The sequence below is a fragment of the Melanostigma gelatinosum genome (assembly GCF_949748355.1).
Source record: "Melanostigma gelatinosum genome assembly, chromosome: 21".
NCBI classification, from domain to species: domain Eukaryota; kingdom Metazoa; phylum Chordata; class Actinopteri; order Perciformes; family Zoarcidae; genus Melanostigma; species Melanostigma gelatinosum.
Window position 1 is genome coordinate 18,419,791 of NC_136654.1, and position 14,571 is coordinate 18,434,361.

Genomic DNA, 14,571 nt, shown 5'->3' on the forward strand with positions numbered 1-14,571 from the left:
ATCACAAATATCAAGAATAAAGGAACAAACATTTTATTCTCACGTCAATATGTTTGTTGTCCAGACTTCATTCTGGGCTGTAAAAAGACAGCTTTGTTTATTCTCTTCACCCAAGACTATTCATTTATCAAATTACAAACTCCCACTGACCTACATTCACCCAAAACACAAATTATGGAAAGCATTTTTTTTGGCATTTCATAGATTAAAAGATGAATCCATTAATCAAGATTATAACCAAAATGAAAATAATCGTTAGCAACTAAGGCAGCGTGCACTGGTATTGTTTTCACCTTGTGAGTCCGTGTGTGTGTGTGTGTCTGTGTGTGTGTCAACATGGCAGAGAACAGAGGCGGTTTCGAGTACTTTGCCGGGTGTTTATATGTCGATGGAAAGATTTTTTTTTCAACGCAATAGTGTCACAACCGTGTACACAGGTGTGTGGTCGAGATCAAAATGGAGGTTCGAAAGTTCTAAGATGGGTTCAATTCGAGCAAGAACACCAGAAGTAGGGCTGTTGGAAGTGCGGAAGGGTCCATCTATTTAGGTCGGTATCCATGATGAAGTTTATTATCTTCATCTGGTCATAATCGAGGAATACATTATTGTACAGTGCTGTAGCTGACTCAAGTATATTGTTGACCCTCGCTGATTTAAATGATGCACCAGATCTTATATCGTCAAGCCTCTCGATAGATCTCATTCAAAACACACAAGCAGCAGGAGATATGTGTGAGATGGGGAGACTGTGAGCTTGGCGAGGGGTTCATAAGGTTATGCGGGTGTGTGACACCTCCCTGGTACCAAAAGACAGAACACTTGAAGGGAGTGAGGATGTGAAGGATGTCAGAGGAGGAGTTGGTTCGCAACCATCCTCAGATCCAAGCCTCTACCGTGACAAGCAGGCGGACCGTTTGATCTCGTTGCTGAGAAATATCACCTCAGACAGATAGTCTTATCAAAGTCGGCCAGGCGGTAGCTGCATTACCTTTTGACCGAGCTCTGTACAGCATGCAGCAATCTGCCCCTCTCGCCTGTTTAATTTGAGTGGTGCGTCAGGGGAAGAACTGGGAGGGATGGGCCTTTCTGTGGGGGCTGATGGCGGAATATTTGGGGAATGCACCAACACTGTCCTGAGAGGATTTCTTTAAAATATCTAGAAGTTGGGTGCTTTGAATTTAGTTGCGTCTGGATTCTGGATTTGACACATGAAAAATGTTGGAGAAAATCTTCACCTCATATTATTCACAATCCTCTCAAAAAGGTATTGAATGGTGCCGCTTGGTGACACAAGTGCTGCTAATGATGGGGTGAATGGTGGTGGTAATTACAGGGACCCACAGCTCACAAAATACATGGCAGGATTATCATACATACTCTGCAAGGATACTGTGTGTACTGTGTATACCGTGTGTGTCAGGACTTTTACGAATCGATTATTTTGTTCATGAAATGTCAGATAATAGAGAAGCGCATTTCCAAGGATGAAGAGAATAGAAATCCCCCCATTTTAGAAGCAAGAACCAGCAAATGTTTGATTTGTTGCTTGAAAATTGACGATGAATCCATTTCCTGTGGCATCTCCTGGATCTGTAGCTTGGGTCATACCATATTTCTACCTTGCTTTGGACAAAAGTGTCTGTTAAATGTAAATGTGAAAAAAATTGATTTCTTTATAAATTTCTTAAATTCCTGATTGTCAAACTGCATAATGAATTGACGAATAACCAATTTATAATTTCACCGCTGGTGTCTATAAAAGGTGTTCACCCCTCTGACTTTTTCTTGTTGCACAACTTTGAATCCCAGAGGATTAATTAGTCATTTTTGCAAGTGATCATTAGAGAAAGTCTCTTAAATGTCAAAGTAAAAGAACAAATCTGTTCATCAGTTTAATTAGTGTGCAGTGATGTAAACTTGTGCTACAATTAAAGATGAAAAAGTCACAGTGGGGGGTGGACACTTTCTTTAATCTACTGTGTGTCGTGGTATGTCGTCCAGACCTCAAAGGTTGAGAACTATTGCACTAAGGTGACCTTATTGTGTTTTCTCTTCTATTGTTTTCTTAACTATTACACTTCCTGATTGGGTTACCTGTTTATTTCTATGTTAAATAATTAGTTCAGCATTTTGGAAAATTCGCTTTCCTGCTGTAGTGCTAACGTTAGCTACACAACGGTTATTTTGCATGAAGACATGAGAGTGGTGTCGGTTTTGTCATCCAACTCTGTATATGAGAGCAAAATAAAGTTATTTTCACACTGTTGAGCTAAAATGTGATGTTTTGTTCTCTAGTCCTTTTGTTTTACAGCTATTCTCTTTTAGCATTTTGCTTTGGTTTGCTCAGCGTGAATAGTTAGTGGTTGGTGTAAATATTGGAATACATATGTGCTCGTGCTTATCTTCCTGCCTCTCCAGGTGAATCTCATCCAAACAATGTTGAACCTGAGATGAGATGAGATGCTTTGTCATGCTCAGGTGTGTATATTCTGTGCTGCACCAGGCAGTGAGATGTACCATCTTAAATGCAAAGGGGTTTTATTTGTTTAGTAGCTGTCTTGGCAAACAGGTGGTGTGAAATCAGCAAGCATATTGAAAAGGCTTCTAGAAGAAATCACCATGTGGGCATTATATAAGCAGTGGTGGCAGTTGGATCGAGCTGACTGGTGTTTTAATTGGAGCACTGCACATATATGATTATCTAGGGGAGTCATAATGAGGAAACATTGAAAGGAAGAACAATAAAACAAACAGCTGCAGAGGCAGGAGGTGTCGGGATATAATCCACAGCAGGTTATAGGCTGTTATACACGCTCCATTATGACAGGCGTCAATGTTGAAGCTGTAATCATGGCTCACTGCAAATATCAACACATCAGATCCCCAGGTGTAGCTTCCCCCCGCGCTCATGTTTGCACAGAACTCACCTTCTCAAAGCAGGCCAACAAGTTACAAATGTCCACAAATTAAGCTCGGCTGTAATTAGCTGATCGCGTCTTCCTGAATCAGCTCATCAGCTGAAACGCTTCTTTGACTGCTTGATGTATTTATTTATTTTTGTCCCAACACAAGTTCCACTTTGCATTCTGGTGCGTTCGGGTGCATCTGCACAGCGGGGACTCGGGTGAACAATACTGTGCCGTTCATTCACGGCCAGCTTCACCCATCTCTCTGTGCAATGCAAAGAGGGGACTCATTAAGGAGCTGTGCAGACTTAAAGGCGTCCACAGAGGACTGGTTAAGGTTTGCACCTGCTCTACTTGCTTCATTTGTAATGAGGGAAAATTGCTACATCTTTCTCAGGTATATGGCTCCTCAGCTCCTCTGGTTGTTAAGATGAGCACAGAGTGCATCATCATTGGCCTTATTGGTATACTCACCATTTAATTGAACAAATTCAATTAGATTACAATGAGTGGTTCCTTAAATTTGTACCAAAGCCGCTCCGTGTGCCGAAATCTACACCATCAATATTCATGAAGAAACACAAGAATAAAGAGAAAATAACACGTCACACCAAGTACAACTGAGGCTGATGGGAGTGTCCTTGGTTTTGCTTGTATTCAGTCATAAACCAAAGTATTCAATTCATTTTTTTCAACTGATGATGGCGCTAGAAGAAAAATTAAGAGATTGTCAAGTTCTTGCGGGACACAAATGTCTTTACCAAGTTTCATGGCAATGGCAATCCATCAAATAGTTGGCAAAATATTTGTGAGCATGTTAGCATGCTGACCGTAGCATTTCGCTCAAAGCACTGCTGTGCGTAGTGCAGCCTCACAGAGCGGCTAGCATGGCTGAAGACTCTTGTTTCAGTTATATCGTGTAAAATAATAGTGATCGAAAGTTCCTAAAAGTGAAGATGACGCCTTAAGGTTGCAAGTTACACATTTACAATGATGTAAAAGCAGCACCTCCTCATGTTTAGTAAGCTATCGTGGACAATTGGAATTCTTAACTCTATTCTCTGTTTATTGAGTCATCATTTCAGCACACTTAAGTCCCGGTGGCATATAACACAAGCACTTTATATATGGCAACGCATTAAGGACAGCAAGCGGGTTAAAAGAGCTAATTGAGCTCTAATATGTAACCTGATGCTTCATCCAGCTGTGGATCAGAGTCACTACTTATCCCTGCTGTGACTGAGATGATGGCGATGGCCCGGTCACAGGTCCGACATCAACACTGCTCCTCTGTGAGGGCTCTTAGAGAAATGAAAGAGCAGGGTTCACTCTGAACACGATTCTGTTGTATCCTCAGTGACACTGAGCTCCTTTCCTCAGCTCAAAGACACGCTACCAGCTGTGGGTGTTTGTGCCCCTGTCATCAACCTCAGCCATTTATTAGCCTCCCACAGGATTTATGCTTCAGCACGAACAGCCAGCGTAATTACGGATATGAAAAGAGCAAGAAGACGGTATGTAGTTGTAAAAAAGAAAATATCATAATGAGGCCTCTTTCCAATTAAAATTGTAAAAAGTGGCATTGTGTGGGTTGAAAATGAAGACGGTATCTTTTGGTGCTGCTCCAAGAAACAAACATTCTGGCAAAACGCTTGGACAATTATGCAGCATATTCTTGGGCAGCAGATTTTATTCACATGCAAGTCACTTTATTTGGGTGATCTACCAGAAGGAATAACAGGAAATGACAGATACTTCCTGAAAATATTAACGGCAGCAGCAAAACAAGCTATTACTCGTAAGTGGCTACAAAGCGACCCACCTTCAGTCGAAAATTGGATTGAAATCATGAAAGAAATTCACGACATGGAAAGACTGACTTTCCTACTGAGATTAAGGAAAGACGCATACATAGCAAGATGGACAAAATGGACCAAATATTTGTCAGAATAAGAACTTGGCTGGTGATTTGCCCTCCCTTAACCTCACACAGGGTTGTTTTTTACTCTGTTCATTGCTGAAGCTCATTATCTTTTAAGAAGACAGGTACTCTCTTCAAACAGGATGCTACTTCATCTGTGCAAATCTAGATCTTAACATAAATATTGCTGTGTATATAACTCTTCCAATACACAATTTTGATATCTGATCCTGAAGTTATGGTTGACACGAGTGACGCACAATGTTGTTGGCATGCTGCATGGTTGTTTTGATGTATTTTGTTTTTGTTTAATTTAACTATTTGTTGAAATGTATTTCCACCTGGCCTTTTGCCAGGTGCATGAATTGCTGGTATTATTTCTTACTTCTTTAGGATTTGTTTTTGTTTTTCTTTGCAACAAAAAAACCCCAAATAAAATATTTAAGTATAAAAAAAATAAAAAAATGAAGACGGTAGAAACCATAACAGTTAAATGAGCTAATAGTTGTCTGTATTTCCTCTGAAGATCACCCTATCAAGTCCACTATCTGTGGAAATCTGCTCGTTGCACACTAATGAGATCAAAATGGCAGAAGTGGTGGAAAGAGACGATTTCTTGTCCCCTCATCATTACCATGCATGTCTTTTGCTGGAGGTGAATGTCAGTGGAAACAGAGAAGAAAGGAGATCCTGTTGGCTTGCTAGTTGAGTGGAGAGGCTGTTTTGCGTTGTTGTTCCTGTGGAAAAGCTCTACTCTTTGTAAAGCATGTTTATGCTCTGCAAAAAAACGCCAAAGAAACACTGAGAGAAGCTCAGCAGGAACGCTTTTTCACAAGCATGTTCCACAGCCTGTCCAGGTACAACGACATCCCTTTTGTTTTTTTCCGTGGCCGAGCACGATGAATCAACTTGTTGTGACAGGACAGTACATGTAGATGAATGTGTTTAATCGGGGCGCCTGGCTGCACCGTGCACTCCAGTAGCAATGACGGCCTGAATTCCATCATATTTAGCCGTTAACTTCTCTGTGAGTTGCTGAAATGTCGGGCTGAATAATTAGCTGTTGGAAGGTTCCTCTTCTGGCTCTATTGTTCATGCATTATTTATAGTGGCGTCTGCCTGAGAGTTGTGTCTGCACTGGTGAAGCTCCTCCATGCCTTGCTGCAGGCAGAGCGATAAATGCCGCCACTCTGCTGCTGTGTCTGTCTTCATTCATGGCTGTAACGATGGCACATCCAATAATCAATCAACGAGCCAGCTTTTTAGCATGCAAACAGAGCTACATCACTGCTGACGACGAGTCGATAGTGGAAACTGATAAGGGCATTCGGTTTTTATTGTTTACTGCAGCGCCTTTTGCTTCTGTCAGTGTGGTTATAGGCTGCCTGGGGTCTATCAATACACAAATGTCACACAAGACATGAAAAATCTAGACAATAACACGATTGTTATTGCATAGAAGTAGAAGAACTCCAAAACAAGACCGCGAGTCTACAGCCATGCTTTACCTCTAGTGTACATAGACAGCAGTGCTCTTAAGCTACATGCTAAAAGCATGCTAACATGCTTACAATGACAATGTTAACATGCTGATGGTTAGCAAGTGTAATGTTGACCATGTTCACCGTCTTAGTTAGCATGTTAACATGAGCATATTAGCACTCAACACAAAGTGCAGCTTAGGGATGACCAACATTTTGCCTCTGGAGGACATGAGCGTGAAATGCGTGACACAAAAATACAAATTTCAACCTTATGGTGGCGCTAGAAGAAACAGTTCCAATCACTGATAAGATTTAGATGTACTAAACCTGGCTGAGGCTCAACTTAGAAACGTATTTTACAGGTTTCTTTTATTTATAATACATCATAGCAGACTGAAGTATCGTGATAGATTGATGATGGATTGATCATGATAAGAAACCCATCTGTATTTATTGTAATCTGGAAACTCATCTGCCCTTTGACAATGACACCCCTTGTTTACCAGCAATGACCTTTATTGTTATTGCTCACAGACACAAGGCAGACACCTTAGTCCACCCTTCTCTGAGTAAACACTTTAGAACAGGCTTCACCAGCTGAAATCACCATGTTATTTAAGTGGGAATTATTCAACTTGAAGAAAAAAAACTTGCAAACGTAGCTATTAACCAGGTGGAAATGTTAGACTGCAGAAAAGTGCCGTCTTCAATATATATTCAGGTCTGCCTCGGGTGTTTTTATGTTTTTGATAGATGTGTGTTTGGGGGCCACCATCATGGCAACCTAGCTGCACTAAAGACATGGTCTGAGCAAACACCGCCATAACAATAGGTGTAACAATGCAAGGTGCTCAGGTTCAACCTGGCATTGAACGAGTCTTTGCTTTAGGCCACAAATCACTCACTGTTAAAAGAGCAGTGAGCAGAGTACTGTACAATTAGGCCAGGCAGCGACACACACTATGAGGACACGCTCTTGCCTGGGGAGAATCAGCCTCTTCTACTGTCTTCTGTACGTTTGATGTGAACGTTGGACGGGACGTACGCTCGTTTCGTCTCCGGCTCGACTGTCCCAGAGCTGCATATGAAAGAGCAGGGAAGAGCCGAGCCTCGTTGCGTTATCAACTGACAGACCAAGAGGGAGGTGTCAAGGACATGCTTGGAAGGGACTGTGATCCTCCTGCGTTCAAGCTGTATTTTAGTATGTGTGGCATGCGTTGGATACATTTGTTGTTTGTGTTTGTGTGTGCGTATGTGGGAGAGAGAGAGAGAGAGACGCAGACTGTTAATTTGCCGAGTTGGCAGAGTAATGGATATGCACTACAAAGTCATATTGAAATGACCTTAATCAAGCTAATCGTATATACAGAGCTAAAGCGCTATTGTCCCTTTTTTTCTCAGTTGAAAGAACCCGACAGAATCTCATTTATGTGTGATGTAGTCCTTCCTAAAGCAATAACGTGCCATCTCAATGTGGCTCCCTGTTTGACTGTAATAACCCGCTGCCACGCCGAGAGATTAGTATTATCAGCAGCCACAACAACCCAATTTGTTCTCATTGCCATGGCAGACAGGGGGAATTAAATGTAATCAGCCAGCTAGCATATTTAACTTAGCTACCCCTGTGAGCTGTCTCATGCAGATCCCTGCGGTATTTTAACTGGGATGGTTATCATCATTATCTTTTCTTAACCATGCTGCCGGTCTCTGAACTCACATGTCTGACAGTTGTAAAAGAGCTCTGCAGCGTTGAATGGACTTGTTATTGGAGTCGAATTCATTTAAACAGCAGGCGTGGCTGTGGAAACTTTGGAAACAGCAAATACAACAGTGATTGCAGGCGCAGATAGATGGCGGCACAATGATATTGTAATCATCATTTTTGGAGATTTGCTGAACACACATGCTGACAGTGCACTACAGCACGCTCAAATGATTACACAGCTGCTCGGTACAAAAATACATCTTTACACAGGCTTTTGGCTGTTAAAGTTCAGTCCAGTTTATAGAAAAGGTGTTATGTTGTAGTTTTCTCAATGTCATCCAAAAACCAAGAAAAGAGCAAAAACCAACAACGTGTTAGTTTGCTATGAACAGACTCATTTACTTTCGGTGGCGCTCTGCCCCAAACTGCAAATGATAGAGAGCAGCTACAAGGTCTGTTTGAATAATAATCTTGGTTTCATTATAATGGTAACGCTTGTGAGATTTCTGCAGAGGCGTAAGCATCAGCATATATATATATATATATATATATATATATATATATATATATATATATATATATATATATATATATATATATATATATATGTTACTGGATCACAGTAAATGAAGATGGAAGACAGCATAACAGATTAAAAAAAAATTCAAATCAAAATTGCACACTTTTAGAGTGAATATCCCTTCAGAATGATGCACCTATTGCAAACTGTATCACAACATCTGAACCTTACCTGTGCAAAGACCAATGCTCATTAAAATGAAGCACAGCGAAGTAGCAGAGGTTTTAGAGACTTGTAGGCAGAATCTTCAAATTTTGCCATTTGGGTACAATCTGTGCCTTTTTGTTTTTCTCAAGACAAGTGAAGATGCACAATTAGATTAAAAAATGTCTGACTATAGCCATAACGTAGCATTCATAAAACAAGCATATACAATAACAGTAATACTTAGTAAAACAAAGTGGGAAATCGCTGTCATTTTAGACTTTTCTTTCTTGCCGTTTTTACAGTTCACCGCAGGTTAAATTAAGATTCATGAAAAGATTTAGATTTGAATCTGCTCTCAACATATCAGTTTGATACCTGATGTATTCCAAATCAATTACAACTCTGTAATAACAAATTCATGAAGCTAGCTTGTATTTTAAGTAGTAAAACCGGCAAGGCTTTTTTCTTCTCTCCAGGGAAACAAAGGCAGTTAGTTAAGAGTCTGGAGTGGAATTTATTTTCTTAGCCTCCACTACATTCAATATTGATTTAGGTCATTCATTTATTCATGTACGCTGCTAACTTTTTGTGTTTGCAGATCAATACTGTTGAGTCCAGCTACTATAAAGTAAAAAAAAACACACTGGAATCAGGTATTTTTGTTTCTGTGGACCCACATGCTTCAATTAGTCTTATTATGGGTTTTTCCTGCTAATATTGTATGCACAAACAGCATGGCTCAGCATAAGCTGAGAGCTCCCTGGGGCATCTCTGTGGAGCTCAACCTGAAGGCTTGCCTCCTCTCTTTCTGCTTCTTTGTTTTGCAAACGGAGGGGTTGGGGGAGCGATAAGATGCTGCAGAGACTCAGCCGTTCCAGGGTTCTGCTTGGCTCAGCAGTAGGGGTTTTTCTGCATCCGCGCGCCGTCCTCCTCCTCTCCAATTACTGCACCTCTCGGAGCATGCAATGCCTCGATTCAACTACGGAGGCTGCTGCAGCAAAGCCAGCCCGGGCCACTGTTTGATGTGTCACTTCATCAGCGATTTGGAGACCGCAAGCTAACGGGGCTCCTGCGATTGGAAAAGGTTCATTTCTGTGATGCAACTTCCTGAAACGTGGTCTTATTAGCCGAAGGCGGCAGCTCAGAAGAAAAGCCTTCTTTTATGTTTTCCGACTCTTGTTTCATATTGCAAAGAGACTCTTATGTTGTCATTGCCAGTTATTTAGATCATCTGCGTTCTTAGCCAAGAGCCAAACTCCCCAGTCTGCCTGATTATTTCCGCATTTCAGCGCGGTGCAAACGTTTCAGATGGATGCACGCTACTTCGTGGCTCGGGCAGAGAGACGTGCCCTTCGGTGTGCAGAGACGGCTGCAGAATGGGCTCCGGACTGTACTGCATTGCAGGCAGGCGTCTTACCTTGTGCAACAACATGTGTCCTTTGCCTGCAGGCCCCCCGAGCACTCTCGCTCAGATGATCAATTTGATCCAGCTCTGTGTTGCTGGGCTGCGACTTAATCCCGTAATGCTCCAGTGTTTTGCTGCGATCGAGACACCCACAGTTTCCTCTGTGGGTTTCTGATTTTGGGTTTCTTATTTTGTCATATACGCATGCATGTAATCACCCTGAACAGCCTGTAATACGATCATTGATCACGTCAGTGACTGTCAGAGTCAACACGGTGTCGAACATCTCCGACCTGTCACGGTTCAATAAGAGCAAACTGAGGAGCTACAGATGTAGGAAGCTCGAGTTGGTGTGTGGAATCAAAGGAGATGTGAAAATATGTCCCACCAGCTGTTTCTGCTGTTTCAAGTGAAAATGTTTTGCCAGTGGGTTCAGGCCGAAGAAGACACAGCATCATTTTTGGAAACACTCTAATGCATTTCTAAGTGGTTCAATCTGTGGTGGGTCTGCGCCATTAGTGTCTCTCCCATTTCTCCACCGTTTTTTTCAAAGACGACGGGGTACAAAACAGAACGAGACATTACCTCCGCATCTCAGGCCCCGGCGAGCTGAATCGGGGCGCCATAATGACATGGCAAAGGCGAGATGCACTCCCGCTGCTCCCTGGTAACTACAGAGACACGGAGGGCGGGATGTAGATTCACCACAGCCTCCGCCTCTGTGCCCTTTAGCAACGATTTATGGTCGGCAGGGAGACGTGACTAATTCGGCTACATTAATCAGGCAAAGCACATCACTGGGCAAATGGCTGGCCGGGGGGTCCTGTCAGTCAGAGAGAGGCAGACACCCTTCAGTGATCTGAGGATGACGTGGCCCAGGACCAGAGCGGAGCGATCAGCTGAGCCTCTCGCAGGGTCTCCGTTCATTACCGACTATGACCCGGATCACCAGTCCAATCCATCAGCCCGTGTTCATCCAGTCGCTGCCGGAGCAAATGACTTCATGAAGCCAGATAAATGACAACTGGTCCAGATCATCATTTAATCTCTGCTGCTTAAGTGACGTCTTCACTGCAAATAGTGTCCTTAGAATATCAACATGGGATATTGTGAAGGATGAAGCATGCAGTTATTGCCCTGAGGGAGAGGCACTTCATCTGTTACGCAGAGCTTCTGAACTAAAGCAATCTGGGGATTTAAAGACCCAACACTCTGTTTGCTGCTGGTACTTTTTTTTTTTTTTACAAATCTGGATCCAAATCAGCATCAAAATAAATGTAGTTATAGATGCAGTCTGGCTGGTGGCAGACATGCTTTTTAGATCACATCGAGTTGGTATGTGCACTTCATGTCATGTAAATGTGTTTGTATTGCTTCAATATAGTTTATGTATACGTTATTTCCCCCTGATTCCTGTTTTTGTGCTAAGCTAAGCTAACCTGCTGCTATATGTCTATATCTTTTATATGTATTGTACAGACATGGCAAGTGGTATTGATCTTCTCGTCTAACTCAGGAATCCTATAAGGCAGGACACCCTGTTTTTTTGGAAGAGGCTGTTTGGATACAGAGTCATAGATAACAATCAATCCACAAACAATGTGATCACTCTAAATGAGATCAGGAAATATGATCTGTTCTGTGATCAGAGAGGAGCTTATCATATCAGCTGTAGAGGAGATTATCTGACATATAATATACGTGTGTGTGTGTGTGTGGAGGTATTGTGATACAAGTATGAAATATCCTGTCGTTTGAAGAAGTCTTTGACATCCACCTTGGTTTGATTTCAAATGTTTCCTCCATTTCCAGCACTTTCTCTAAAGCAGCAAGAGGTGTGCGAGGTTAGAATTAGGTCTGTGTGCGTCGGCGTCCTCCAGAAACCCGGACCGGACAGATCCTGTCACATTGCGGGGACAGATGAGCCGCAGTGACGGAGCGAGCGGTGTGCATGCACGTGACGGATCATTGCAGCAGGGGAGAGGAGATGCAGATTCTCACTGTGGCATTCCTTTCACTCGGTGAGCGTTTCTCCACCGAGCTGAAGAGAGCTCGTGCTCTGGCGGCTCTCAGCGCCGACACTCAGAGCCCACTCTCCGACTTGCATGCTTGTTTTTGTGTTGTGTCTTCGGAGATGGATACTCCCTCATCATTCCACGTTTCAGAGACTTCAAGGATGCGGGGGGGGGGGGGGGGCGTCTGTCATTTGCACTTGACCTCCAAGATTTAAGCTGTGGATAAACACATGTAAACATTACAGACGGCTCAACAATTGTTTTTTTAAATCACATTGTAATTATTGTTGACTTTGCTCACGTGATGGAAAATCATACATCTCGCAAGCTGCATGGGCAACAACTAAATTTAACGAATTTCAAAACCATTTTGGCTGGAAGTGGGACACACATAGCCGGAGTAAATCGGGGCTATATCTTCTCACTGATCGTCTTGTTTACTTATGTGGGTCACATGAGGCATCAGTATCAACTTGAGACTATTTCAAAACCAGTTAACACTTCCCTACAGTAACTTTAACATGTTTTCATTTGTCTATTCTACTCATTTTGAGCTATAACTTATTTTTACGCCGTCTGCCCTGTTAAACAAGACATTAGAGAGGTGTGATGAACCTGTGAAAACAAAAGACCATCAAGCAAATCGTTTTAGTACAATGCTCCGACCAATTCATGATAAATTATCATGGCATTGAAAGACTGGAAATACAACTTTGAACTTGGATTTCTAAACCCTCTAATGACTTGATTTGGTCCAAAAGAATCCAGGATTTTGCAGAATTGTCTTCTGGACTTTCATGGCTGTCTAGGCCACCTTGGCATCCCTAACGTTTTGTTTTTTATGTTGTTTTTTTGTATCCGATCCAGTGTTTCTGCTATTATCAGACCAATACTGAGTATAGCATTGGAGCATTACTCCAAAGGTTCACACACTCTCAACAGCAGAGCAATTTCTTTCCACAACACGACACAGACATGCAGTTTAACGGTTTAAGACTTCCCCCTCCGGCTGTCATGCAGAGCTGCGACGTGTATGAACATTTTGGCGTCCGTGCTCGGGGATGGGTGGGTGTGCGCGGGTGTTTTTTGCAGTGGGTGACGTTGGGGCTGGTTCAGGGTCATCTGTGGTATTTATGTCACCAGCAAACGGGGCTCGGTCCTGGTGAGATGGATGTTAACTTGGAGGAGCGCGATCAGGCTTGCGGCCAAAGCGCTGTCAGCCTAATACCAGTGCGTGGTCCAGGAGGAGCAGTCGCAGCATCTGGATAGTCAAGCTCCATTAGCCTCTCGCTTCTGTTTTACACCGGCTGCGATACAGCCTTGTTGACGAATGGCAGAAGAGGTGGCGTGTGTGATATGATTCACATAACTCAGGGGACCTCCACCATGAATATCATACCCCCTTACTCCCTGATCCCCCCCCCCCCCTCTCAACCTTGGTGAAGGACTAAATGCAGCCTCAGCCTGGTGTCCTTGCTGTCACACTGCTGCTAGGAGAAGATAAGCACTCGAGCCTTTAGGACGCGCTGTAGGACTCCCACCGGCCCCTGCAGCACCGTGAGCTGGGTATAATTGCAGAGGCCGTGCGAATAATTAATCAAGAAATCGTTACATCTGACACACGACATATTACAGTCGTATCTTTGATGATGAGGGCGGTCGTTTTGTGGTATTCTGCGATACATTTTTTTTTTCCAGTATTTGTAGAAGTTGATTCTGTGGCTGATTTAAGGACTTAGCAATTATATTGTCTCTCTTTGTTTTGCACAAACTGCACAGCTATTTCATTTTAATTCAGATATATTGTGTACATTTGTTACAGTATTTTTTCATCATCTTATTTTTCTTCTATATTTACGTTTCTATATTTTTGCAATACTTGCTTTATTTTTAATTACATTTTCTCTTATATTCTTGTTGTGCACAAATACACAAAAGCAAAAACTTGCCAATGAACCTGATTCTGATTCTTTATACTGCTTTGTTACCGTGAAAGTTCAGTCTTACAGCTATAACCTTTTAAATGCCTTGCAAATAAGCAGATATGTTCAGCAGTGGAGGAGTTTACATTACATGTGACATATTTAAATTAAAAAAAATTCTTTTTCTCATATCACTGAAATCCAGCTGATTGTTAAAGATAAAACAGTGATATCGCCTCTCGTTTTGTTGCACCTGGACCTTGTCACTGCTCCAGGGAGAATACTTACCTCCAAGAAACCGTCTCTGAGGTGAAATCTAGAGTCCTGCTGCAGCTCGGTGATGAATTCCTACTTTAGCCTTTTAAAGCCTTCCGCAGGCTTTTTGGCTTGTCCTTGTGTGGCCAGTAAATTGTTCATAGTGATATATTAAGTAGACAGGTATGGCTGTGTGTGTGTGTGTGTGGGGGGGGGGGGGGGTGTGTGTGT

At 42.4% G+C, this 14,571-nt stretch overlaps 1 protein-coding gene across 1 annotated transcript in view; it reads left to right on the forward strand.

Annotated features, from left to right (window-relative positions):
• Window positions 1-14,571, forward strand: part of LOC306795019 (testican-2) — a 31,998-nt gene that overhangs the window by 807 nt on the left and 16,620 nt on the right. The window lies entirely within an intron of this gene.